The 23,859-nt window shown below is 42.3% G+C and overlaps 1 protein-coding gene across 1 annotated transcript in view; it reads left to right on the top strand.

Annotated features, from left to right (window-relative positions):
* The window catches only part of ACVR1B (activin A receptor type 1B), a 70,309-nt gene that overhangs the window by 17,739 nt on the left and 28,711 nt on the right, over positions 1–23,859 (top strand). The gene's annotated exons all lie outside the window — the stretch shown is intronic.

Below are 23,859 nucleotides of genomic sequence, written 5' to 3'. Positions count from 1 at the left end.
TAATATTGTGTGACACAAAAAATTGCAACTACCACTATTTTATTCTCTAGGGCATGGGTCTTCAAACTACGGCCCTCCAGTTGTTCAGGAACTACAATTCCCATCATGCTTAGTCATGTCTGTGAATGTCAGTGTGTTACAATGCCTCATGGGATGTGTAGTTCTACAACAGCTGGAGGGCCGTAGTTTGAGTATCGCTGCTCTAGGGTGTGCAGAAAATATATATAATTGTAATCTTCAGGCCTGAAATGTTGTTTTTAAGTTGTGTGCAAAAAGTCTCTGACATTATCAGCTTTTAGACCCCTTTCACACTGGGGCGTTATAACGCTAAAAATAGCGCCTGCAAAGCGCCCTGAAACAGTCGTTGCGGTCTCTTCAGTGTGAAACCCCAGAGAGCTTTTATACTGGAGTGGTGCGCTAGCAGGACGGTAAAAAAAGTCCTGCTAGCAGCATCTTTGGAGTATACTGCTCCTCCACCGCTCCTGCCCATTGAAATCAATGGGCACTGCGACTATACCGCCGGCAAAGCTTTGTGGTGGTTTTTACCCTTTCTCAGCTGCTAGCGGGGGGTAAAAGCGCCCTTCTAGGGGCCAAATAGCACAGCGAAATTGATGGTAAAGCTCCGCTACAAAATAACGGTGCTTTACCGCTGACGCACCCACGTACCAGTGTGAAAGGGGCCTTAGTGAAGTTTAAATAGTTTGGTCCAAGTGGATAGAGACGAGTTTGGAGGATACTCCTGGAATCATTGACACAGCATGACAGTGGGTTGCAGCATAACAAGCATTTCCACAATGGCAGTCTCCATGCTTTTCCTCTACATGTTTTCTTTTATTAATAAGCCATACAAGCAGCGCTGAAATATCTTTCTGGCAGAAGCCTTTTTCTCCATGATCTCTCTCCAATGACATTCAGTCTTGATGTCTACAAAATTATTATACAAGATTTATGAAGAAAGAACCCTTTGGTATTTGTCCCCCCACATAAACTATACTAAATTAAGTTGGAAAGTGATTTTTTACTGTTTTCCGTAATGTAAAAGCATCTTTTCAAGCAAAGCCGTCCTTTTCATTCTTTGCTGTCGGTTTCCTATTTAATGTTCAGCTGAACTTTAAGGACATTTAGGGCTCACCTGAAGTCATGGGGTTTATTTTAGCTCCCTATCTGGAGTAGTGCCCGTATTTTTCAGCTTTCTGTTGCTGAGGGCGATATTCCTTTGCCATAAATACCATACACCGCAACTGTATAGAACAAAGCTCTAGTCTTTGTCTGGAACCTGACGTTTAAACATGACAAAACAAGTCTCTGAAGGTTGGGTTTAGACACCGATCAGACACACAGCACTAATCTGTTGACTAGGAGTTGCTTGATTCTGTACAGATGTTTACTTGTGTGTTACAATTTGTCCTAGTACAGTAAGAATGGACGTGTGTACTGTGTGTGTTGTGTAAAAGATGTATAAGATCTGCACATCCCATCCTCATTCCTCGATAAAACCTCCATAGACTTTGCTGGTTGCATACTAGCAGAGAGAGAGGTATGTGCTCCCCTTGGTGTATCCATTTCACTCATTGATCTGGGCTGATGCATTGGTTTTCCTGATATCTAGATGGAGCATAAAAACAACCATGCAGACTAATTTCCTGTGGCAGAATAGACAGACATATAAATGTGTAGTCCCAGCTGCAGTGTCAGCAGTACTAAGTAGGAATAATATGATCACCACTGAAGCACCTCTAAAGCCTTTTCCTATTTTGCTTAGGGTATTGAAATCCGAGATGGTATTTCTGGCTGAGAGGTCATTGTGTTATTAGAGCGTTTGTGATGTAACTGTGAGCTAACCTGACATGGGAGGGCTGGCAAAGGTGAAAGGGGCTAAAGGCTTTGGGCTAATCCTTGTCTTTACAGCAGGGAACTCCTCCAGTACAACACATGTTAAAACAAATTCAGCAGTTTTTGATTGCTGTTGTCACTGGCCTTCTATACGGTCAGTCAGCCATGACTAGCCTACAGTATGATCAGGGCGCATTCACACGTCTGTGTGTTTAAAAAAATATATATATATTTATTGTAATATGGCCGGTTCACACTGGTGCGATTTCAGAGATCGGATGTGATTTGCACCGCACTGCAGTGAAAATCACATGTGCAATGTGATTTCAGCCATAAAAATTGTATGGCTGAATTTGCATCAAAGTCGCACAGGAACCCCCCCCCCCTTTTTTTCCGCAGCAGAATCTAATCGCAAGAGCGTTCACACCCTTGTGATCCAATTGTTGTCCGAGTTTGCAGATCGCGATGTGCGAACTGATTTGGGGGTGTCATTAACTTTTTTAACTGAGACTCCCAGCAGTTCGCATAGGGCAGTGTGAACTGCCGCTGGGAAACATGCGATGCGGGAACCCGCAGTGGATATACAGGGTTCCCACATGACAGCAGTGTGAACTGGCCCCGCTATAATGAGCCATGCTTCTCACGTAAGGATCTGAATGTAGTCTGTCTGCGGTGTCATTGCGACGTCAGAGTTTTTAGCATATTTTGCTGTAATTGTATACATGAAGGCGCAGCTATATTACTATACTATAGGGGAAAGTAGGGTTGCGCTACTCTTTAGTACTCACGATACTATTTTTTAATTATGTCATGTGACAATAGCACTAATACGCAGCACTGGTAGGTGGCACTGATGATGCGTGGACTGTCAGTAGTTGTTTTTTTATTTCTCTCTCTCTCTCTCTCTCTCTCTCTCTATATATAGATATAGATATAGATATAGAGATAGATAGATAGATATCTCTATATAGATCAATAGATATAAAAATTGTTTTGTGGAGGACGACGACAGAGGGGGACCGCAGGAGGGTTCATTGAACAGTCAGGGATGATCGGTGGGGGAGTTACAATCACAGATCTTCCTGTTTGGCTTTCAATAAAGCATCTGAACTGCTGGGGGAGGGAGAGGAGGAGAGGCCGATGTCAGATGTTTTATTAAAAGTCACGCAGGGAGATCGGTGATTGTAACTCCCCCATCGCCGCACCGATCGTCACGGACTGTCCAGGTATCGGGTCAAGCATAGGAGCATTTGCACGAGTACTCATGCAAATGCTCAGTATCGGCAACAATACTAGTTTTGGTGCAACCCTAGGGGAAAGTAGTTGCGGAACTATCGTAGATTCTGCCCCTGCTTTCTCCAAATTATTTAACTCCCTTTTGTTAAGCGTGCGCACATATGTGGCCTCCGCTTTCAGGGGTTATACCAGGATGATGCCTGCAACTAATTCTAGCACTAGACCTCATTTCCTCCCTTTTTAAAGCGCAACCTATACAGTTTTTAGGTACCAAAGTTTGTCACCTTTCCACGAGCGTGTGCAATTTCAAAGCATGACGTGTAAGGTATTCATTTACTTGGCGTAACATCATCTTTCACATTCTACAAAAAAAATTGGGCTAACTTTACCGTTTTTTTTTTTTTTTTATTCATGAAAGTGTTTTTCCCCCAAAATTTGTGTTTGAAAGACCACTGCGCAACTATTTTTTTTTTTGCAGCAATCGCCATTTTATTCTCTAGGGTCTCTGCTAAAAATATTTGTGTGTGTATATATGTGTGTGTGTGTGTATATGTATATATATATATATTGTGTGTGTGTGTGTGTATGTATGTGTGTATATATATATATATTAGTGTGTGTGTTTGGGGGTTCTAAGTATTTTCTAGCAAAAAAAAAAAAGATTTGAATGTGTAAGCAACAAATGTCAGAAATAGGCTTGGTTATGAAAGGGTTAAAATGGATCAGGTGTCACATGTCCATGTGTACATAAAGCCTTAACGCAGAGTGCCTTGTGTGTGAGGCGTCGGTTAGCTTCCATAGGTGAACCAGCCTGTAGCCAGACTTCATTATCCAATGAGGCTCCTGGAAATGCATCGTTTTTTTGCAGCGGCTTGGCGCTACAAGGGTATAATTTAGGCATGCATGCTTTAGCAGTTTTATAGAACATTTAAAGACTATCCTGAACCTTACCTCTTTTTGTGTGAGCTGATCAGAAAAATTGAATTGTTCTGTGTATTTCTCTATTCGCTGAATGATTCCCCCCCCCCCTTCAGTCTGTGTTTTTAAAGTGCAGTCATGTATGTGTAAGGTGGATTCATGAAACTTGGAGTAAGAATGAGGAGATATGCAAGTACGGTATATGGCGTGACAAGGAATGTGCCAGTTCTTGGTTATCCATAGATCCTGTTTTGTCTGAGGTACCCTAAGGATAGGACAAAATACTGGCTATGTCTGAAGTAACTGATGATGAATGAAACAGTGGAGCTATAGTTGACGCTGATTTGTAAGTTTCAACAACATTCCATATTTAAAAAGTGGAAAAAGCTCATCAGCCAATTGAGTACCAATGTAATGGGGAGGTACCTATAGCAACATATTATCTGACCCGCTGTCTGCACCCTATATTTATCCACCCTGGTTTTTTTGTTTGTTATTGTTTTGTTAGCTTTGTTTCATCCTGTCACCCTGTTGTGATGTAAGCTCTATTAGACTTTCTTACTACTATGAGTTAAAACACAAACTGGAGTCCTTTCTCTTTTTTTTTTCCAGACATTGTTGACTGCTGCCATTTATTACCTCTTATAATGAACCCCAGTATTACCCTATTATTGACACAGGTGCTCCTAGAAGTCATGCTTTCTGGGAAATTTGTGGGATGTGTGGTCAGGCATAGAGGAATATTAAAGCAGTAATCTAGTCAAATATAAAAATGCAGATCACAAATGCATTGCATCATGCCTGCACAGGATTGTATAGTACCGCATTACCATGCAATCCGATTGCAGTGAATTTTGAAAAGCAGTGCAAACGCTACTCATGGTGATCCAGCGCAGCCTAGTTATATTAAAAATATTTTGCATTTATTAAAAATGTTTTTAATGTAACTGCCTGAAGGCTGTCTTCCCTCAAACTGCTACATAAGTCTGGGTGAATGGTTCTCACTGTGAGCCCATTAGGTCTTTATTGCAAAGCACAGTGCTATGAATCCAGACTATTTCTTTTTTTTTTTTACAACTCATCCAGACTATTTCTAAGCACATGGGCCTAGTAGGTGTGTTCAAACAGTTTGTAGGAGTGATCGGGAAGAATGCTCTTCTTCCATAGTCCAGTGCAGAAAGATCTCGATAACTTCATCAACCAGATGCTCTTCTTCATAACTCAGTGGTCAGGCAAGGTGGAAGCACTTTCCTGGCATTGCAGTGTGCTAGGGATGTGACAAAAACAGTGTGGTGAAAAACAATGCTGCCCAATGCTACTTTTTTTTTTTTTTTTTTTTTTTAAATATTTAAAAGCACCCAGAATTTTAACATTGCATAAAGTTTTGGGTTAAACATTAAGTGGCATTTTCTGCAGCACTGCAAATACATGGAAGCTCCATTTAAAACATGCATGAAATAGAGCTTAAAGGGTTTGTAAAGGATTTTTTTTATCTTAATAGCTTCCTTTACCTTAATGCAGTGCTGTTTTCATGTCCTCATTGATTGTTTTTGCTCTCAAGTTGCTGTTATTTTTTCTCTGATGTCCACACTTCCTGGTTGTCTGTTTCCTGATAACCACAGTACTGGGAGCTTTCTCTCTGGGGTCACTAATCAAGGAGGTGTGATTACTGTGTGTCTAAAACCCCTCAGCACCAATCGGTTTTGTTTTCCAAACCATCACTGCCCTGTATTGGCTCTGTGTCTCTGTACAGCAGAGAGGCAGGAAACAACATGCAAAAACTAAACTAGAAACTGCAGGTACATCATATGATTGATTTTGATCTATTTTAATAATTTTTAAAAGGAATCAGTTAACTATTATGTCTCTATACCCTGTAAACAGTCATGTCAGCAGTTCCTTTACAACTCCTTTAAATCTAAACCCTTATGATTGTGTACTGCTGAGAACAGGAGCAGAAATACAGGCAAGCCATAGTCCGGCAATGTTAAATATAGATAAAGCAAGCAAAAGGTTTAGTTATGTAGCTCTGTTTTTCCTTTGCAGCCTTTTAGATATGTTAGAAGTAAGCAGACCTGTTTAGAAATAGACATGGGAGTGGGTCTGAAAGGCACAATTTAATAGGTTTTTAAACTACATATTTTTTATGTTTTTGGAACCTGTTTTGTTAGAATCACCTTTACAGCGTGGAGTGCTATTGTTAACTCTCATAACTTACTAAGGAAAGAATGCAGGAGGAGCCTTTCCAGAGTACGGATGTATTGTGCAATTCTTCAGCCAAGCTGTGGGGTGAGGTTGAAAAGAGGAAAGTACAGACAACACGTAACAAGAAAAGCAGCTCCCAGTCAGACAAAAGTTCTCAAAACAATACTTTGTAAACTAGAACAACATTATTGTAGGCAGTCATAGCCATCAACCTGTTTAGCCCAAGTGTCATTCTCTGCAGCTTCCACAGCAATCCATTGATCTGTCTTTCCTAACTGGGCTGACAGCAGCAGGTGCAGTAATGCCATGCCATTAGATAGTGTGCCCACAGTGCCAGAGCACTTCAACTCAGAAACAGGATAACATTTATGCTGTAGAAATGGACTCGCATATATTGAGAATTATTGGGCATTACCTGGATAGAGGAGCATCAGAAGAAATCTTCATTTTAAAAGGTTGTCTGGTGAATATTAACCAAGACAGTACTGCAGCTTTCTTTTGTATTCTCGTCAGGGCTGTGGAGTCGGAGGAAATTTTGGGTACCCGGAGTCAGAGTCAGCAAACAATGCACCTTCTCCGACGTCTACTAAATTTAGATTGTCGAAACATTTATCTACCGACTCCACAGCCCTGAATCTCGTACATAGCTTAAACATTCTCTAAGCCCTCAAACAAATGTTTAATGCATTGCAGCTGACCAGTTCTTAAGGTGCTTTCATTCGTTTTCTTTTTTGTTATTACCTGGTAATCTTGTCAATAATAAACTAGTTGTCTCTAGGTGGCTATGCTCACTGCTCCACTGTATCTGTGGAGGGTGCCATGGCTGCATGGAGTGATGAGATTAGATTAGTAGTCTACACATGAAAGCTAACATTGTTTTTGCTTCGTTAGGCTCACAGAAAGTGACAAGAACACTGAATGTTGGCAAAATGAACATGTAATTTGTGTTCGTTATAATGTTCTTGGCCTGAAAAAGAACGACGAATGAAGCCATCACATCGATCGACTGCTAAGCTGCAATGTTTTTGTTCTTGGATTTAGTTTTGCTTTTAAGGATGATAATGATGGTTACAAAAAACAGCACAGAGAAACATGAGAACTAGTGGTGCGCCAAAGTGAAAATGTTGGTACTGAAAATTCAGGATGCACTTGACCCAAAAATGTGTGTGTATAGTAAAATTAATTAATTAAAATATATATATATATATATATATATATATATATATTACACATACATACATACATACATACATACATACATACATACATACATACATACATACACCTTTTTAATTAATATTGTGAATTTAAATTAATACAAATTTATTGTCTGCCACTATCGGCACCAGGGCTCAAGTCCTGCGGGAACGGAGTTCCTGCACTTTTTTCACAGCAGGAACGCAGTTCCCTTTGCAGTACTAGAGCAGCCGAGCCGCCCGAGCCAATCCATCACTAAGCAGCGATGCCCAGCTCGAGTCACTGTCAGGGGCAGGCGAATTTAGAAAGAACTTGCTTAAAATTTCATTCTAAATCCCGCGATAACTCGCGGCAGACCTCCGCAATGTCTCCTGGGAACAATGACAAAAGCTCCCAGGAGACATTGTGGCATCGAGGAAGTGACGGAATACCCGCACACTACCTGATTAATCTATATACAGGAAGTGGCCAGTAACATAAAGGATTACTAAGGTACAGTGGATAAAAAAAAAAAAAAAATGCGGTTTAGTAATTATGTATATGAGCGTATAATTTTTTTTTTTTTTTTTGGTGGGGAAATGGATCTTGGGTGGAAGTTCCCACACTTTTTTCCCCAGGACTTGACCCCTGATTGGCACCATTAACACAAGAAAATCTCTAGAAAAATACATCCCTTTTAAATTCTATGTATGTCTTCACACTGGTCCGTTGCACTTCCATTGTGGTAATAGAAATTCTGTCTGGTGCATTTTTAGTCCGTTAAAAAAAACTCACATCTACCCTTTGAAATGCATTGAAAATGCATCAATAACACACCCTTGTTGCGTTCATTTGATGTAGTTTGAGTCAAATGACCTATGAAAAACACCATAAGCATGCTAACATGTCAACAGTAAACTCATGGCAAAATCATGTGCGTCTTCGGTGCCATTATGCGCACTTTTTTTTTCCCTCTCTGCAATTTTCAGCGGCCGAAATTTCGGTGCATCACTAATGACAACTGCCATTTTTGATCATCTCCTAATTTATCTCTGACTTCTATATTTTCTGCGTCAGTCAGAACAGACCGACTAGGAAGTCTTAGGGGCTGATTTACTAAAACTGGAGAGTGCAAAATCTGGTGTATGGTAGCCCATCAGCTTCGAACTGCAGCTTAAGTTTTTACAAAATAACCTGGAACATTGGTTTCTATGCAGAGCTGAACCAAATTTTGCACTCTGACCTCAGTGTGTACTCCGAGCGCTTGCTATTCAAACTTTTTCAGAATCCATGCCTCAGAAAATGTTAATGCATTAGGTAAACATGAAAGCCAGAAAGCTAGCATTTTCAGAAGGATAGAGTGTTGAAAGCCATCTTATAGTCACCTGTAGACCAGTGGTTTGCTTAGCTGAGCTAGCGCCCCCCTCCTCTAAATGAAAGAAAATGTTCATGAAAACTCCCAGTATGTATGACATCATTTTTGGGCCAGGGCCTGAAACCAGGAAGAAATGTGTGTCCTAAGAAAAAATAAAAAGTTTAAAACAAGTAATACCCCCCCAAATCTGTTTACTAATGCTAGCAGCATAAGGAATACAAATGGTTAATGTTGATTGAGAGAGTTTAGTTCTGCTTTAAGAATGGCCTATAGGGCTTGTATGTGCTTGCAGTTGGGGGACAGTAAAAACACAAAGTTCAGCTGCATTGTTACTATCAAAGTGAACAGGGGTGTACACATGCCAGGGCTGTGATGTGTTGCTTCACTGCAAGGATGAAACCGCCTGTCGTGTTTGGTGGGAAGTACTGCATGCCAAACCCAACCTGTTTGGGGGTTAAAACAGGTGGTGTGGGGGCAACATGTCTATTCACTGCCCAATAAACACACTCTGAAAAGCTATAATTCTCCAGGGGAGTAATGCTAGTGTAAATAAGCCTGTCAGCCAACCAAGACTCGGGAAGGTCGGGATGCACCCAGATGCCTGGACTGGCATCTGGCTGAGGCTCTCTGCAATCTGCTGAGAGCCCGAGCCAGCCCCTCCTGTCCCATCATAGCCTTGTGCTCCAGTGCGCACTGGAGGGGAGAGCTGCTGACTGACAGTGATGACTCTCCACTCAGAGTGGAGGGGAAGAACTGAACAGGTCAGTGGTGGTTTCTCAGTGCAAAACACCGGGGGACAGATGCAGTATCTGATCGATGCTGCATCCACCTAGGTTAGTATAAATGTTTCTTTACAATCCCAAACTTCTGTTAAAAGTAGTATGGAATTTTTTATTTTTTATCCAATATTTGTACTTGCCTAGGTTGATGCAGCATCAGAACCAATGCTACATCTGTCCCCCCGCCGCCTCTTCACTGAGAACCGAGCCACCGATCATCACCGATGGCTCGGTTCTCTGACCTCCCAAAGAGGAGAGCTGCTGCCTGTCAATCAGCAGCTCTCCTGCTCTGCTCCTCTACACTCATTGGAGCGCTGAGCTGTGGAGGGGAAGGGAGGCTGAGACTGCCATCAGTCCAGGTACCTGGCAGATCCGGACTTCTGAAGTCGGAATGATGCACTGTCTGGACTGATCTGTGTGACTTCAGCAGAGTGTGGACTTCAGCCGCTCTCTGAAAACGGGTCACAGGAGTGCAAAACAAATTGCACTCCTGTGACCCTTAGGAGAAGCCCAGCCAAACGAGCTCAGGCTGTACTTCTTTAAGGCTAACTCCACCTTTAGCAACATGTTATGCCCATATTTAGGGCTAAGCATCCACTGATTGTATTGTGGGTGCATTGCTTTTCAGATTTGTGTGGGAAAACAAAATGGTGTTTTTTTTCATAAAGGTAAACTTTATTCTTTACCTTTTTAACCCTTCAAAATATATAAAAATTCAAGTCGATGAAATATCTGTACTGTGACTTTGATCACAAGTATCTAATATTTTTACTGATTGCATTCATATAATACAGATTACAATAATCTAAATATGTTTTATTGTTAAGGTTTTTATAGAAGGAAAATGTTTGGTGTATGAGGTCTTCTAGAATTGACTGTTGCAGCAGCTTAGTGCAGATAAAGGCAGTTGCACTTTTCCTGCTGAGTGCATTAAATGATGGCGCAACAATCCAAGACCCCTTTCACACTGGGGCCGCCTGTGCTTAAGCGGTAAAGCGTTAACCCCCGCTAGCGGCCAAAAGAAGGGGTTAAAACCGTCTGAGTTGCAGTGATTTCGAAGCACTTTATATTGCAATGGGCAGGGGTGTTTTGGGAGCGCTATATATAGCGCTCCCAAACTGCCCCAAAGATGCTGCTTGCAGGACTTTTTCTAACGTCCCGCAAGCACACCGCCCTGTTAAAGCGGTCCTCCACCCTAAAGTGGAGTCCCGCTGATCGGAACCCTCCCCCCCTCCGGTGTCACATTTGACACCTTTCAGGGGGGAGGGGGGTGCAGACACCTGTCTAAAGACAGGTATTTGCACCCACTTCCGGCCACACGATACGGGCGAAAGACGGGCATTCCGTCACATCCCGTCTGTCGCCCGTTGTGTGCTGGGAACACTCGGCTCCCAGCACACAGCGTGTGAGCCAATCGGCGGGCGCAGCGCGACTCGCGCATGCGCCGTAGGGAACCGGGCAGTGAAGCCGCAGTGCTTCACTTCCTGGTTCCCTCAGCGTGGATGGCGGGGGGAGCAGCAGAGTGACGAGCGATCGCTCGTGCTCTGCTGCGATCGGCGCTGGACTCCAGGACAGGTAAGTGTCCTAATATTAAAAGTCAGCAGCTGCAGTATTTGTAGCTGCTGACTTTTAATATTTTGTTCCCATGGCACATCCGCTTTAAGGCACTCAGGCTTTCACATTTGGGCGGCATGGGAGGCAGGTTTCAGGCGATATTTCTAGCGTGAAAACTGCTTTGGTGTGAGTGGGGTATAACTTGGATCAGGGGTAGGCAACTTCAGCCCTCCAGCTGTTTTGAAACTACAAGTCCCATGAGACATTGCAAGACAATGACAATCAGAGGCATGACTCCTAGATGCTTGATGGGATTTGTAGTTTCTCCACAGCTGGAGGGCAGAGGTTGCCTGGTATGGTATTAGGATGGCTACATCCGCTGTAGCTTTCTAGATGACATTTTGGAAATCTGTCCTGTTTTCTTGGCTGCTCAAGCAATGTCTGTTAACTTTGGGTTAAATGTGCCTCTGATCTGTTATGGCTTGTAAAAGCGACCACAGATAACAGAGGATAGATTGCAAGACCTCATTTGTTATGGCATTCTGTTGGCGTAAAACACAGTTTCTGACATTCAGCCCACACTAAAGTTGCTGCGGACTTGCCTGCTTCTCTTAGTAGGATATGAGAAGAGCTGTCGTGAGAGAAATATGTAGGTTGTCATTGACCCACTATTATAAAAATGCTCCTTGGCTGGCCATCTCTGGCTTCAATGCTCTAAGTCCCTTACCAGAAACAAGCTTGCTGCAGCTGTCAGAGCTCCTGATTCGGGTTAGTAAAAATATTAACGCCAGGCAACTGGCACTAAGAGAATAGTACTATATGCACTTCTTTCCTGGCAGGTTTCCTTTTAAATATAACCAGGTATTGAAATTTTGTGTGTCAAGAAATGGAAAATGCCTTAAATATTTTCTCTAACTGATAAAATCCAAGCATGTGATGAGCTTAAAGCTTTAAGCACACAGGAATTTTCTGCTTTTAAACTGGGGGAAAAAAATAAAATTTAAATTTCTACATTTTCTGTGACGTGCCCTACTAGATTTCCATGCCTTGTGTCTTGCACTTGTTCCTCCATAGTGTATCAAGCCAGGACCCCGGTGTACAGAAATTCAGGCGCATGTGAGCTTCTGATGCACATGAACGGCAAGAGGATGAACATACTCTTGGCACAAAATTCCCATACTCTTGGCGCTGTCTACGTGCATGAGGCCTAATACAGTCTGAACACACATGGTTTTGCTCTAAAGTTATAGTTAGAGGATCATCTTGAGAGGAGAGCAATTATCATTTTTGGAAAGTGGTTATCAATAGCGGCCTATTTCTCATGTCAGTTTATATTTTAAACTGTTGTAGTATTGGCTGGAGCTATGCTTTAAACTCAACCTGTGGCCGAGCTATGGTCACCCAATTCAGTTTTCATGACAGCATTCTATTTGCTGGGGGGTGGGGGCAGTGTGGCATAATGTGAAAGTTTGAGCATACTCGTGGCAATGGCCCACCCACCACAAAGCGGTTATATTTCACTTTTAAAGATGAATTCCAGATATTTTGACATAATAACATTTGTCTAGATTGGACCATTGTAACTTTGTATATACCATAGCACAGGGCTCGACAAAATCTGGGCGCCAGGTGGTAATTGCGACAAGAAATTGTGACCTGGCGCCCACGTCCGCCGGTAATTGAGGCCATGGCTTTGCGGCCTTGTGAAGTCCCAAGCTTCCTTCTGTGACCTGGCGCCATCTGGTGGTGGCCGTTGGCATTACAAGTAAAACCAGTTCTAATGTGTAAATTTTCACTGCCATCTCCTTCCCTCTAATTAGAACCCCCAAACATTGTATATTTTTTATTCTAACACCCTAGAGAATAAAATGGCGATCGTTGCAATACTTTCTGTCACGCCGTATTTGCGAAGTGGTCTTCCAGCGCACTTTTTGGGGGAAAAAATACACTTTTTTGTTATAAAAAAAACAGTAACAGTAAAGTTTTCCCAATTTTTTTTATATTGTGAAAGATAATTTTACTCCGAGTAAATTGATACCCAACATGTCACGCTTCAAAATTGCGTCCGCTCTTGAAATGCCGACAAACTTTTACCCTTTAATCTCCAAAGGCGACGTTTAAACAATTCTACAGGTTGCATGTTTTGAATTAGAGGAGGTCTAGAGCTAGAATTATTGCTCTCGCTATAACGATTGCGGCGATACCTCACGTGTGGTTTGAATCCCGTTTACATATGCGGACGCTACTCACGTATGTGTTCGCTTCTGCGTGCAAGCTCGCCGGGACGGGGTGCGTTTTCTGGCTCCTAACTTTTTTAGCTGGCTCCTAGATTCCAAGCAAATTTGTCAAACCCTGCCATAGCAGGCTGATGCCCCTGACATCTGGAAATCGGTGAAGTAAACACTGCTTCCGGGTCCTTTGAGTCGCCAGCCTGATAAATTTTAAAGACAGGAGGTCGGCTTGGGCGCCTTTCAGATAATGTTTGGAATTTTCTGAATGAATGCAAAGTGCTCTCTTATTAAATGAGGCAGAGAGGTAGGGTAGTGACAACATCTTTTACAACATATTACACCCATATTTAGGGAGTTCATTCAGAGATCAGTGAATAAATGTACTACAGGTCCCATCTGTCGCCAAGGGTCTAATGACTTTTCCTCCAGTTCAGTAACTGAAAAGTTTGTACCTCGGTATGGGCAGGGAACTGGAGAAAGAATCTGAAGGAGCCTGGCATTGCACCAGCGGCACACTAATCACTGGAGCAATGCCTTTCTCTCCTTTATTTATTTTTCCTGAAAAAAAAAAATATATACATTTTATAGGATTTTTCAGCACTGGGGTTTTCAAAAAAGGCAATCAAATATGACGTATGTGTTATCCCAGTTTGGCTGTAGAAATGTAGTTTAAAGTAATATACCCAGCAGAGGGATTAAGGAAGCCTGAAAGCTTTGCGTTCAGTTATAGTGTATGACATTGTCCACAGGAATGACCTCTGGAGACATAATATGTTCTCTGCATGATATACCTGAACTGAATGCCCCTGCCCAGCTTGATCACCATCTACAGAAATGTCTTTTTCTGTTTCAAGTGTTCCCATTTTGCTAGTGTAATAGAAATACGTTGCAGGTCAGCGGAAGTTGTGCCTGATGGCAGACGCACCAGTCTCCAGCAGGTTTTAATTCTGAATGGGCGAGCCCCCTCCACCTTATGTAATTGGCTGAGAAATTTTCATTTGTGCTGTGAGTGAATGAGTGTATCATTGTTGGAGTAATCTCGCCTTTTAATGATGCAAGTATTGCATCAAATGCCAAGTTTGTTCAGTAGTCACATAGTAATTTAATGAATTTAAAGAGATGCACTATTTTATATCATCTGTTAAATGACCAGTGAATCCAAACTTCATTTTTATAGCAGAGATAGTATTTTTGATTTCCCAATAGGTCACTAGTACCTGGACTCCAGTTCCCATGGTAGTTTACTAGGAAGTTTGTGCTTTAATCCAGGGGTCTCAAACTGGCAGCCCTCCAGCTGTTGCAGAACTACAAGTCCCATGAAGTTTTGCAAGGCTGACCGTTACAAGCATGACTCCCACAGGCAGAGGTATGATGGGGCTTGTAGTTCCGCAACAGCAGGAGGGCTGCCAGTTTGAGGCAAATGCTTTATCTACATTGTGTACTTGTATCAATCAATAGCTTTTCAATTCTCCCCAGTGTTGGCACAAAGGGTGGCTTTTTTTTTTTTACCTGAATATTGTAACACCTTTTTTCTAATTTTTTTATGGCCTTTATTAGATTTGGTATTTTTAGTGCTTTTTATGCTTCCAATATCCATGCCAGTTACCAATGATTGCATACATTGTTGCTGCATGTAAGCCCAGCATAATTGTACATGTACAAATGTATGTTATTTCATTATTATTTTTTTAAGTGCATAGTTTACTTTTGTATATCCCACATAGTCTGTTGTGATTCTTATCTAATCCTCTCTCCTGTTGGTGCCTCACGACTATCTGCCACAATTATTCATTACAATATCTATAGACCTAACATGGTTGTTGTCTATACTTCATGGTTTTGACAATTTTTTTTTTTGTGGGTTCTCTCAGACCTTTGCAGGCAATCTAGCTGATAGATTTTGGTTAGAGGGTAAAAAAGTCTTTAGTCTAGCAAAGATAAATTGATGTAGAAGTCAGGAGTCCGCAGGTATTTGAGGGTGTCAGGTGTTTCCTAATAAAGCATACCAGACTGTTTTTTTTTGGGGGGCCACATGTGGCCTGTCTCTCCTTTTAGCCCCTGTTCACATCGGGCCAATTTGACATGTCAAATCGCATGCCAAGTTGGAGCCTATTGCCGACAACGGCACTGTCACGAATCAATACGACGCCGACTTTGCGGTGCCGCACCAATTCCCAAAAGTAGTTCCTGCACTACTTTTGGAGACTTGTGCATGAAACCGCACAGATGTCTCTCAAATCGCCCCTAAAGTAGGACTGAAATGCTGTTTTGAAATCGTGCGGCTTCAGCATTCATTATGAACCTTGCCTAAGGGCTCATTTACACAAGCGGGGAAAAAAACACTGAATTTAGATGTGTACTCGGCATAGTTTTGTGTACATCTAAATGTAGCACCATCTCAATGATCCTGTTTACACAATTGTCTATCTGCGAAAATGTGTACTACGTTTAGCTGTTTTTAATTGGTTGGAATATGTATAAATATTGGGCAGTTTTCACAATTTATATAGTGAATTGTGCTGCACTTTGTTGAAATGACCTTTTTGGTTGCTTTGATATAAAATTATTTGTCAGAACTGTCATTTTCAGTTTTATTGGGAACAGTAAGGGGTAAAGTGATCTGTCCCATCATTACTTGTTTCTAATGCAATGGCTGTGACACTTATTTTGCAGCCAAGTGCCTGGACTGAGCTGATCTATAGCAGCTAAGATGTCTTGGACGATAAAGCTATCTTCCAAGACATCTGACGCATCACAATAAATCTTCCACAAGTAGAAACATGCAAAATTGGTTCAGAGACAATGTGTCTTACTAGGCTGATTATAAGGTTCTGCACATATATTCCCCCCTAAGCAAATTATAAATTTACAGCAAAGATTATTGCACTTCTGAGTTTAAAAAAATAAATTTTTTTACATGACATTATGGCTACACGCAATACAAACTCTATAAAAACTGCTTTAGAATAACCACATTTTAAATGGGGGGCAAATGCAGGTATTGGATATGAATCAATGTGCAGCTAGACCCCCTCACGTTACATAGTGATTAATAAATCTGAAGGCTGAAATTGTTTTGTCAGTTGCCAGTCGATCCTTCCAGAAATCTTGTTGCCTAATAGCTTCCTTTGCTTTCTGATTGTTCTGTACTCTATCAGTTACATTGTTCTAGTCTAAACTATTTCAGAGAACTATTGCACTCCATGATCTATGTTATGGAGATGAGAGGGGGGAGGTTATTGTAGTCCCGTCATGGGATGACATCGCTTCTTCTCTATCGATACAGTACAGTGAGTATTCTCACCTTATGCCCAGGTTCACATTGATCGGCGGGAATTAAGCCGTGTGAGTTCAGCTGAACTCGCACAATTTCACTCCCACTGGCAGTCCTGTTTTCGGCTGCGATTACAGGGCCATCAGTGCAGGTTTCTGCACAGATGTTAACGTAAATCGTGGTCTAAAATTGCAAAAAGTAGTACAGAAACGACTTTTTGAAATTGGTGCAGCGCCGCAGGCGTCGCTCCCATTAGGACGGTGTCATTGCTGGCAAATGCCGCCGATTTCACGTGTCAAAACGCAGCAGTGTGAACCAGGGCTAAATCGGGAAGTGTTACCGACAGGATCACCAGATAAAAAAGCCTGAAAACTGAACTTGTGCAGACATCACATCTGAAAACTGGTAAACTACAATATATTAAATTTTTATTCTTGTATATAGATACGCTTTAAGCGCCATAACTATCATTGCATTTCACCCAATGTGAAAATAGTAATGATTGTTATGCATGATACAGAAGTGGGTCAAGCAGACCAATGAGGATTTAGAAGTGTTACTATAGATAAGTGATAGTTTTATTCTGTAATTTATGTTTATCATTTTGATAACAAGTACAAGTTAATGTTAGGCTTCATTCGCATTAGCGCGTCTCTAAAGTTGCAGAATTTCCAGTGTGACGTTGGACCACGACTTTGGAGAAACCTATGATGCGACTTTGATCCAACTTTACATTCTCTGAACCGAAGTTGCATCAAGTCACACCAAAGTAGTACAGTCCCCTTCTTAAAGTTGCTGCCAAAGAGCAGGAGCGGAAGGGGTTAAATGTGTCCATTTAAAGATAGCAAGGCATTAAAGTGGAAGTCCATGCTAAAACTAAAATCCCTGCATCTAACACTAACCTATCTAGCCCTGTAGAGAAATCGGTATACATACCTTTTTATTTAAAGCTGATCCGACCCGATCTCACGATGAGTTGTCAACCACGGCTTTGCTGTAGAGGTGAGTGCCAAGGACCTGTCCGACAACTGAAGCCCCATAGTAGGTCTATGTGTGGCGTCCCTTCCCATTCATTTCACAGCTGTTGTCGGCCATGTTCTCTGCAGAGCTTCTGCAGCTGGAGATCGGATCGGTTTCAGAAAAGGTATGTATACAGATTTCTTCTTTACAGGGCTAGATGGGTTAGTGTTGGGTGTCTATAGATGCAGGGATTTTAGTTTTAGCATGGACTTCTACTTTAAAGTAGAACTATAGGCAAAAACTTTTTTTTCCCCCATTTTAATTATGTAATGGCGACATACATCAATCGACTGTACAATCAGCCCGTCAGTTTTTCCCAAGCTATAGCAGTGCTATAGCCAGAAACTCTGGTATTTCACAAACCATTCCAGTTATAGCCAAAAACACTGATCCTTGTATTTTGACAACAGGGGAGGCTTCTTGCTATCAGAATGCAATATCACAAAGAGAAGGATTCCCCCATCCACCTTTTATATGTGGATGGGGGAATCGGATCATTTTATGGACTGGGCCTTTGAAAAACTATTTTTTTTTTGGTTATCTGTGTCTGGGGGAGATTTACTCAAACTTCCTGTCCTATAGCCCAGTGCTCATCAACCCTGTCCTCAGGGCCCACTAACAGGCCAGGTTTGCAAGATAACTGAAATATATCACAGGTGATATAATTTTCTGCTCAGTGATTGCAGTATTCTAGTCTGCATCTTCCCAAGGTAATACATAAAACCTGGCCTGTTAGTGGGCCCTGAGGACAGGGTTGATGGCCACTGCTATAGCCAAAACCAAAAGTGGAAGGAAATCTTAGTGTCTGTTGGAAGATTTTCCCTCTCTTACTGTTCAGGGGACAACCCAAAATTTTGAATGCTTTTACTTTGTTTCGTGTTCAATAACGGTAAACGGGACACATGGAGAAGGTTAATCTTGATGATAATAACCAGGACAAATGGAGACTGAAATACTTAAAGCGGAGGTCCACACAAAAAGTGAACCTCCGCTTTTCGGCAAAACCCCCCCCTCCGCTGTCACATTTGACACCTCTCAGGGGGAGGGGGAGGGGGGGTGCAGATACCTGTATAATACAGGTATTTGCACCCATTTACGGCAACAGACTGCTGTGGGAGTCACGCCCCTATGCGTTAAAGCCCCCCCGCTGTCTTCTGGGAAACGCACTGGTCCCAGGAGACAGCGGGGGCCAGTCAGGGCGTGACGCGCTGCTCGCACATGTGCAGTAGGGAACCGGGCAGTGAAGCCGCAACACTTTACTTCCTGATTCCCTCACTGAGGATGGTTGCAGGGGCAGCCGAGAGATTAGTGATTTCTCGGCCTTGGCTGCCGACATCACTGGTGCACTGGACAGGTAAGTGTCCATTTTTTAAAAGCCAGCAGCTGCAGTATTTGTAGCTGCTGGCTTTAAAAAAAAATGTAATTGTTTTTGGTGAAAGTGCACTAATATAGCTTCACTCACCGTAGTACCAATTGGGACAATACTACATTGTTGAGCCAAAACCGTTTTGTAAATGTAAGAGCATTGTGAATTGCCACTGAGAACAGTGAAGCCTTGGGTCAAAATGTACTCAGGAACGGTACAGGTATGCAAAATCATATGTTGTAATACCTGTTGCAACTAGGAGGAGAAAAGAAGCTAGCAATAAATACAAACCTAGTGTATGCCGTATGAGAGGTACATAAAAGGGGGGTGAAAAGGGGAGAGTAGTTATGGAAAGAGGGTGGGCAAATTTTAGGAAGTCCCTAGGGCTTTGGGAAGCCACCGCTGTGTGTTACTAGTCAAATGCTATAGGGAAAGGAGGGAATGGTCCAGTCTGAGATTACCAACGTAATCTAACCATGGGGCTCCATACTTTAAGAAGGTTAGCGTGAGTATCATTGAGAATATTGGTTAGCTTCTCACATACCATGACTCCCCATCACCCTTTGTTTGACCTTGAAAAAATTGATAGCGTTGTCTCCACAGTTTTGCAAGTGCCTACCTGGCATCCACAAATATGAAAATTCGCCAACTTCCTTTCTCACTTAGGAAAGGTCAGAGACTGGTCTATGGAGCAGGGCTTACCATGGAAGCAAAAATAGATTTGTGTGTAGATCGTAACATATTGTAAACCCATATTAAGAATGGGATTGCTATAGGACAATGCCAACAGATATGAAGAAAAGTGCCTCACGCCCCCTATGCCACAGAAGCAGTTGGATGCGCTTGGAGCAAATTTGAGCAATTCTGACCAGGGTCATGTACCAGCAGCATGATAGAACTTCAACCACTTGCTGAACGCAGTATGTATATATACACGCTGTGGTATACCAGGGGTTATGGCTGAAGAGATAACCCCCAGTATTGTAACCCCCTCTCTGTCCAGCAATGTCATTACTGTCTCAGCCATCTGAAATTCTCCCTGATTGGCTGAGACACAGGAGCGGTGCCATTGGCTCCTCCTGCTGTCAATCAGTCAGATAGCCAATCAGCAGAGTGGGCAGGGCCGATTCTGAATGGACACGGGTAGCTGTGACTCGGCTCGGGTGTCCCCATGGCAAGCTGCTTTCTGTGGGGGCTCTGAACAGGCGGGGCGCAGGAGCACAGAAGAGGGACCTGTGAAGTAGAGGATCAGGGTTGCTCTGTGCAAATCCATTGCAACAGAGCAGGCAAGTATGACATGTTTTTTTTTATATATATATTTTTTTTATAGGGGGGAAAAAATGGCCTTTACAATCACTTTAAGGGCCAGTTCACACCAGACGCAGTTCCGTGTGCATTTTTTTTCTTCACTAAAAATTCCATGTATTCCAATGGCTCTAGTTCACACCATGCAGTCTGTTTGGTACAGAAACGGACCAGAAACTGACTGCATGGTGTGAACTAGAGCCATTGGAATACATGGAAACTGCATGCATTTTTAGTGCAGAAAAAAAAGGAACAGGAAACTATGGAACGGCGTCTGGTGTGAACTGGCCCTAAACATTTTAAGTTTTGAATACATTTTTCTAAAATACTTTAAAGTAGAACTCTGGTATTTTAAAAAGGCTTCCTTCTTGCCTCCCCCTCCCACACCAGCTTACTTTCCCCTTAATACATATGTTTTACTGTTGGGTCCATGACACTGGCAGTCTTCCAACCTGACAAAGTGAAGTTTTGTGAGATCAGATGAGTGTTTTTGTAGCAAGAGCTGCTATTTTTTTGCTAGTCTATATTTTGCTTTAGGAAACTGGCGTTCCACTTTAAGCTTGTAGCTTTATCGCCTTTGACAAAAGGTTTGTACCCGTTGATGGGAAAGACGGGTCCTTCTTTTTCCCGTCAAACGTTCTAATGACTCAGTATTATGCAATTTCTTTTCGCAATGAAAAAGTGATTGCAAAATCTTATATAAAAAAAAAAAAAAGATTTTTACTTGATAAAGCTTTTTAAACAAGTGCCAGAGAACTAGTGCTGCTTGCTGCTAAATCATAAGTTCAAGACCCTGTTGCTCCGATGCTCTAATACCCAGTGACTGCAAAAAAATTATAAATGTTATTCAGAACCTTAGTAGCCAGCACCATGCGTTGCCTCCTCCTTGTTGATGCTTCTCTGCGGTCCCAACCCTGCTGTAACAGCCTCCCAAAACCTAGTAAAGTTGCAAACTTTCTGGAAATGTCATTGTGTAGTGTTTGCTGTGACAGCGATTGGGAATAGAAGCTGGCTGTGCAGCAGATAATAGTGCAATATGAGACACTCTTGCAGTATACAAATGTTCCCCTATGGGCAGGAATGCCAGTCTTTTCGGGGGGAAGTTGGTGCATCAGGACAGCAAGAGTATCGTAGTATTTGCTAGAGTATGAAAAAATTGCACCATGCTATAACAGTCTTGTACACTAATCGATCTAATAAGTGCAACATCAAATATACACAAACCGGCCACTTTATTGGGTACATCTTGCTAGTACCAGCTTGGGCCCCCTTTTACTTTCAGAACTGCCTTAATGTGGTTGTAAACCCCATTTATGAAATCTGACCTGGGCACATATATCTGTAGTGTTTACTTCTCTCTCTCCAAAGCTCTGAGTGCCATGTATTTCTGTTGCTCCGTACCGGCAAGAAGAGTTCTGACACATCAGAGAAAAGCAGATGGAAATTTGTGGAGAGGGAGCTTTAGTGATAGATAAGCAGAGACCTTGTCTATTCACAGTACAGCTCTGCAAGTTTCTTCGTTCCTCTGCCTATGAGGGGGGGGGGCCTTACTCCAATCGGCTCACACAGTGTATGCCCAGACTCCACACCCAGTGCTGGAACAGGAAGAAAGCGTTGATAGGATGTGCACTTTCTAAAGAATGTAGAAATGGAAAGACAGCAGATATACATGTAATAACTTATGTAGGGAAATTTGTTTCATCGCTGTGTATCTTCTGAGGCTTTTCACTCTGCTGGGTATAGGAGAAGGTTTACATTCATAATTCTTCCTAGCATAGATTTAACGAGGTGTTGGAAACATTCCTCAGATTTTGTCCATAGTGACATGATAGTATCACGCAGTTGCTGAAGATTTGTCGGCTGCACATCATGATTCGAATCTCCCATTCCATCACATCCCAAAGTTGCTCTATTGGATTGAGATCTGGTGACACTGGAAGCCATTGGAGTACAGTGATCTCATTGTCATGTTCAAGAAACCAGTGGTGAGATGATTTGAGCTTTGTGACAAGGTGCGTTATTCTGCTGGAAGTAGCCATTAGATGGACATGGTCAGCAACAATACTGGCCATGACATTTAAACAATGCTCAATTGGTACTAAGGGGCCCAAAGTGTCTCAAGAAAATATCCCCACACATTACAGTTAACTAGGTTAAAAAAAGACACAAGCCAATCTAGTTAAAAAAATAAAATAAAATACAATCCCATATACACAATTCTATACCCACAGTTTATCCAGAGGAAGGCAACAAACCCCAGCAAAGCATGATCCAATTTGCTACAGCAGGGGAAAAATTCCTTCCTGATCCCTGAGCGGCAATCGGATTTTCCCTGGATCAACTTTACCTACCGTGTTTGCCGGGCGTATAAGACGACCCCCTAATTTTACATTTTTTTTAAAGATTTTTTGCCTGTACTCACCGTATAAGTCGGCCCCCCTTCCGAGGCTTCCGACGCTTCATATTTCTTCCTTCTGGAGCCATATTCTTCTTCATTCTTGCTGGAGCCAATCACGGCAAGCAAAGTATTCTATTAATGAATACAAAGCCTGCTTGGATTGGCAGAGGCTGTAACATAATCAGCCCACACCTCTCTGACTCTCAAAGCCAATCCGAGCAGGCTACTGTATGTAGCCTGCTCGGATTGGCAGAGGTTGTTTCTCCAATCCGAGCAGGCTACTGTATTCATTTGAATACGTCTCTCACCGGGATTGGCTAAGCGTTATATACTCTATGTAGCCGAAGCTACATAGAGTATTACTGCACATCCAGCAGGCATCCAAGCTGCTGACCCGACGTATTAGACGACCCCTGCTTTTTGGCCATTTTTTTTAAGTGTAAAAGGTAGTCTTATACGCCAGCAAATACAGTATAAATGTTAGTCCCCAGTTATATTATGTACATTTAGGAAAGATTCCAGGCCTTTCTTAAACTAGCAATCTACTGAGCTGGCCAGAACCACCTCTGGAGGGAGTCTATTCCACATTTTCACAGCTCTTATGCTGGCCATAACACCATACAAGTTTTCCAGGTCCACAGCCACCCCTCTGTCCAAGGTTTTACTTACCACCTCTTAAAAGGAAATCAGGTTTGTTTAAAAATGACTTCTGTCTTTCATGAATCCATGATGTCTGTTGCTTAAAATATTTTTTCCAGCAAGAACTCGTCTATGTGGTCTTTTATTAACCACTTCCATACTGGGCCTATTCTGACACTCTCCTACAAGCAGTAGTGTACAGGCATACCCCACTTAAGTACACAATGGGGTTTGTTTACTAAAGCTGGAAAGCGCAAAATCGGGCTCACTTCTGCATAGAAACCAATGAGCTTCCAGCTTTTATTACCAAAGCTTAATTGAACAAGCTGGGGTTAGAAGCTCATTGGCTCATCAGTGTTATAAAGAGGTTTGTGTCACACCTACGTCTCTATGTTCTGATCGAAGAATCTTATCTTTTGCGTCGGGTTCCGAGGGTCGCTTCGATTTTTATTTTAGCCCCTGCTTTTTATTTATTTTTTCCTGTGGAGAGAAGTGGGGGATTTATCGATGGTTCAATTCACCTCTTTCACCGTTCTTGATGAAGCAGGTC

The sequence above is a fragment of the Rana temporaria genome, chromosome 2, assembly GCF_905171775.1.
Source record: "Rana temporaria chromosome 2, aRanTem1.1, whole genome shotgun sequence".
Classification (NCBI taxonomy): Eukaryota; Metazoa; Chordata; class Amphibia; order Anura; family Ranidae; genus Rana; species Rana temporaria.
This window is presented reverse-complemented; position numbering and strand designations above follow the sequence as displayed.